Below are 5,961 nucleotides of genomic sequence, written 5' to 3' on the forward strand. Positions count from 1 at the left end.
GTGCAGGACACACATGCTACCACTTGCGCTACTCCTTCCCACCTTCACTGAATATTCAAATTCAAAGTCTATGAGTGAGGTCCAGGAACCCGTACATTTAGCAAGTGCCATGGGTGATGCTCATGAGATGGCAAGTTTGGGAAACGTTAAGGTTGGAAAAAAGATCCCCTGGATTGGAGTCAGAAAGACAGTGCTCTGGCTGTGTGACTTCTCACAGGTCACTTAGCCTCTCTGAGATTTGTATCTCCAGTGATAAAATGGAGATGCTAATAACTGTCTGAGGCAGGGATGGGTAAGATCTAGAGGACAGAGCTGTTGGAAAGTGGCCACCACAGGCCAGGGACTTACATCCCCTGCTCTGCTTTGTATTTAAGTGGGGAGGCTGCAGGGCTCCATCCAATAGAATGTGGGCAGAAGGAGGCGTGCTCTCCTGGTCCGCTGCTCTCTCTCTTCACTATCTGCCCATTAGCTATTTGGATATCAATGCCTGGGTGATCTTGGAAGCCACAAAGGAAGGTTGCCAGAACTCCCTACCCCTCCCCTCACCCGCTGCTAATTGGACTTAGTGTGACTGAAAAATAAACTTTTACGTAAAGTCTCTTGTGATTAGGCAGTTTAGCTGGTACAGTGGCTAGTGCTATATTAACTAACACAGGGCCTCCAGGATGGTGGCAAAAATGAAATTATCAAGAGCAGAAGCTGTAAATGAACTATATGAGGGCTTAGCTCGGACTCACAAGTACATTTTGTTACGCCTGCCCCAGTGTTCTTTTTTTTTTTTTTTCCTGATTTATCAACAAATTTTTTAAATGAGCGACTTCACACAAACATCTGCATTTCCAGGTTTTTGCAAACCCGGAATAATGGGCAACCAGGTTTGCATTTCAGTAGGGCGGTAATTGACTGGAGCCAGAAGCAGCTGGCCTCATAATGTGGGACGCGTGTTCTAAGATTTGCCGCAGTCTTCACCACACCCTGTAGGTTCATACCTGGTTGGCCTCATATTTATGGCATTTCTCTGATCTCTGTAGCTTCCTGAGTCAGCAGGTCCTGATGTAATAGATGTAGAAGTTAGATGCATTTGCTGTTAGGATTTTTCACAGTGAATTCCTCTAGGCAGCTTCTAACTCCCAGGAGGGCCATTCATCCTGCCCAGAACTTGGAAGCAAAATCTCCTAAGTGATCTTCACAGGCTGAAGGACGTCACCCAGCCCCATCCCACCCATGTCTGTGACCATTTCAGCATCTGCTCTATGGCGGCAGTGGTACAAGAAGAGATCTCAGATGTGGTTGGGGGTCAAGTAGACCGAGATCCCAGCTCAAGTTCTGCTGCTTCCTAAATGGTGATTTGAGGTCAGACATTTCATGTTTTCTGAGCGTGTTTTCCCATCTGTCAAGTGTGGATGTTAATACTCTTCTCGTGAGATTTTTGCAAAGGATCTGGCTGAAGGACACAGACCATGTTAATTCCTCCCCCTTCTCTTGTAGTGGGAGGACCAAAACCAGCTTCGCACTCCACCCACATCCCTTGTAGTAAGGCAAAATCAAGTGGTACCTTTTTTTTTCAATAACTTTAAATTCTTTTTAAAAGATACAAATAATGTACTTCTACTGTAGGTGTATTAGTCTGATCTGGCTGCCATAAACGAAATCCTGCATAGCAAGGGCTTAAACAACAGAAATTTATCTTCTCACAGTTCTGGAAGCTGAAAGTCCAAAGTCAAAGTTCTGCCAGGGATGGTTTCTGGTGAGACCTCTTTTCTAGCTTGTAGACAGCCGCCTACTCACTGCGTCCTCGGCATGGCCTTTCCTTGGTGCTCGAAAGAGGAGAGAGATCTCTGGTGTCTCTTCTTCTTAACAGATACCAGTCCTTTTAGGTAGGACCCCGCCCTTATGGCCTCATTTAACCTTAATGACCTCCCTAAAGACCCTGTCTCCAAATACAGTCACACTGGGGGTGAAGGTTTCAACACATGAATTTTTGTGGAGATGCAATTCAGTCCATAATGGTAGGAAAACCAGATATTCCAATTAAGAAGAAAAAAAATTCATCATCTCCTCTTGCGCTTGTCTCCATCTACCCCAATCTAACCACATAAACCACTTTTATTGACTATCCTTCCATAATTTATATATATTTAAAATTGAATTGTACATAGTTTTTTCAGTAACCTGATTTTTTTTCATTTTGCATTTATAGTAACCTAAGCTAAATAGAAATTTTACAGTAAGTTACAAAATTGTAAACTGGTTTTTTCTTGGGGGGGGGGCAATTGGGTTTATTTGTTTAGTTAGTTTTAGAGGAGGTACTGGGGATTGAACCCAGGACCTAGTGCATACTAAGCATGCGCTCTACCACTTAAGCTATAACCTCCCCTCATACCCTGTTTTTAACTGTAACCTTCCTCATTTAATGAATATAAATTGTTCCATAATATGGATATACTCTAATTGATTTCTCTCATCCCCTGTTGTCTGGACACTCAGAATTCTATTTCCTATGGACTTAGGTGTTTGTTAGCTCTTGACTTTGGCCCAACAATAACTCCATCTACCTGAGCGTCAGTTTCCTCGTCTGTGCTGTCAGGATAATAGCAATACCACTTCAACTGAGGCAATGACTGTGAGGTGCTGAGCACCGTATCTGGCATGTGGGAAGCCCTCAGAACTGTCATTATAACCACACATATTCCACGTTATGCTCTGCCAGTAGTGAGCCCGAGTGAAATGTTTCCCTGAGACTCTTCATCTCACTGTGCCCTGAGTTCACATTCAACAGCAACCTCCTGCTCTGAGTCCATCCCTGGCTGTCACGGAAGAAAGGCAGGAACCTCACCACCGGCAAAGGACATCCAGCCCCTGGTGTGAATTAATACCTTGGAATGTCAGTATGTACGTTTTAGGATTTTTCAGATTTCTGGTACCCAAACTGTTACTTTCTTGCTTAAAACTTCCAGTGACTTCGCAGTGCCCTCAGCATGATGTGACAACTCCTAAAGGTATCTTAACAGGCCTGGCGTGGCCGCTCAGCCTCATCTCTCACCTCTGCCTCCAGCAACATGAATGGCCATCCGTCCCCCAAACTCACCACTCTTGCTCTCACCTCTGGGCCTTTGCACCTGCTCCTCTCTCTACTTGGAGATGCATCCCTTTCCCTGTCTTCTCAACAGACTCATGCCTTCTTAGCCTCAAAGTCTCTGCTTAGAGGTCCCTTCACGGATGTCCTCTCATTTACCATTTCAGTGCATGCTGGTTGAAGCTAACTGGCAGTGCCCACATTTATTGCCTGAGGGCTTTTTGTGGTCACTGGAACCCACCCTGCCAACTGCAGGGCAGACTTGGAAGTGCTGGGGAGTTAACACTCCCCCACGAAGCAACCCTCAAGTAATGACAGACTGGACTTGGCATATACCTACCCCAGCTCTCTTCCTCCAGTGGATAACGCCGAGGCATTTCATGCTGGCCTCAGAATTTCCCCATGGGATTAAGCTCCAGCCACTCATGGTGCTAACTTACTTGATGACACAACTTCTTTGGCTGCTTTTTCTGTCTCATTTCCCCAGTTGCCTCCAGGATTTCCTTCATCTCTCCAGTTAACCGGTTCTCCTTCAATTCTTGCCTCAGGGTCTGCTTTGGAGGAACCCATACTGAGAGCCACCACCTCCTGAGAGCCTTCCCTGGCATGTCCGGTGCCTGGGGGGCAGGCCAGATGTCCCTCCCAGCTTTACCACAACCCTATGTCCTTACACTGTCACAGCACTCATCATGCTGTGCTATAATTGCCCAGGTCCCCACGGAAACACAGACAACTCACTGGGAAAGAAATTAAAATGGCTTTTAAACATTTGAAAGGATGGTCAACTCCACTTATAGTTAATGCAATTCAAATAATGTCAGCTGATGCACGCAGATGAAAGGACAAAATTAGAAAACCATTGTACAAACCCTGATAATGGAGCGTATCTAGGTGATAGATACATGGGTGTTCATTGAGCTATTTTCTTTTCTGTTTTATATGTTTGGAATTTTAAAAATAATAAAATGCCATAAAAGAAAAGCAAATAAAAAGTATGAGATACCATTTTCACCCACAGAAAAGAAAAAGTTAAAAAAATTTGCCATGTTGGCAAGGGTGTAGGGAAATGGGCTTTTTTGTAGATCGTTAGTGGGGAGTATGAATTGGTACAGCCTCTTTAGAGGGGATTTTGGCAAAGACGTACTCTTTGATCCATATATTCCACTTCTAGAAACTTATCATACAGATTATCTTCAAACATGTGCACAAGGATATTCACTGCAGCATTGTTTTTATAACAAAAGACTTGAAACAGCATACTTATATCCATCAATTTGTTATGGTGCATCAGTGTGGACTGTTGTAAATTATAGATTAGACCTGTGCTGATAGGAAGCTCTTTCCAAGATGTATTGCTGAGTGAAAAATGCAAAGAGTAGGCCAGTGTCTGTGTTATCACTTTGCCTCAAAAAGTGTTTTGCACATAGTGAGTGCACAATTAATATTTGTTGAGAGAAATAATACATGTTTCAATGTGGCTGCTCTGAGTCAGGCTCTCTGGATGCATTCAGGTAAAAGACACAAATAGGGGCCCAGATTTTCCCCACTGATCAAATTTCTAAGGTCTTACTTCCCTGAATTCACAGACATTTGCGTTTTCCCTCAAGACATACCATATCCTTCTTTGCAAAATCAAACTGTGAACAAGACACTTAGAGGAGAAAGAAGAAATGACATTTTCATAAAAAGAGATTTGCTGAACCAGAAAGGCTAATGTGGTGACTGGGACTGAATAGAAAATGTAGCTCCAAGCTTCCTGGCAGCCAAAGCAAAAAGGGAAACCCCTGGGCCACAGAACTTCTGTTATCTGATAGAAGGAAAAGCACTGGTTCCTCCAGAGCCATGCTTATCAGTCTGGGCCCAGGAGTCCTTGGTAGCATGACATGGGGGAGCAGGGCAACCTAAGAAGTTTATTTTCCTGGTGCATCTATTTGCTCAATGATAAATAAAACTTCATAGCAAGGTAAGTAAGGGTATATTAAGGAACTTTATGTAAAGTTCCCATGAAAGTTTAGGATAAACCATGTGACGACAAAGGCATTACAGGGCTCCTCTGGTTGTGCCTCAGTCTCCTAAGGTGAAGATGTGACCTTGGACAAACGACTTGACATCTCTGAGTCTCACCTCTCTCATCCAGGAAAAACGATTACCGTGCAGATGAATCGAGTGATGTGTGTAAAGTGCTTGGGCTGATAAATGCTCGCTGTGTTGTCATTTATATTAATATCATATTATGTATGACCTTATGGCTAAAAGCATAGACTCTGGAGCCTGGTTCGAATCTCGGCTCCACCACCTACTAGCTAGGTGACCTTGGGCAGGGTCACTTAGCCTCTCTGTGCCTCAGTTTCCTCTGTAAAATGAGGCTAATAGGATTACTGTGAGGGTTAAATGAGCTGATGGTTGTAAAGGCCTTACGGCACTGCCTGGACACACACAGTAAGTGCTATGTAAGTGTTTGTTCAATAAATCATAGTTTGTTCCCTTCCGCCCTTAGAGGTCCTTCAGGAGAAAAGTTAGAAAATAACAGCTTCAAAGAGAGACAAGCTATTTCCAGACACCAGCTTATAAAAGGAATGGATTCCTATAACACCAGTTGTCCTATATGCCTTTTAGAAGGTTGAGAGGCAGAATGCGTTTATAATGGTGGCATCTTCGGCAGGCGGCTGGCCAGATTCTAGCTATTTGGGGGCATGGACCACTTTCCTATGGCTCCTCGCACCCTTCCACCGAGCCTGACAGGACTGGCGGCTTTTCTGGCACAGACCAGGGGCGGGCCAAGGGAAGGAGGAAAGGAGCTCCCGGGATCCCCCCTTGCCCCTCCCCCACTTGCCCAGTGAGTAATGACATTCACGGAGAGGGGAGGGAGGGAGCGAAGGAGAGGG

Source organism: Camelus ferus, chromosome 19, assembly GCF_009834535.1.
Source record: "Camelus ferus isolate YT-003-E chromosome 19, BCGSAC_Cfer_1.0, whole genome shotgun sequence".
Classification (NCBI taxonomy): domain Eukaryota; kingdom Metazoa; phylum Chordata; class Mammalia; order Artiodactyla; family Camelidae; genus Camelus; species Camelus ferus.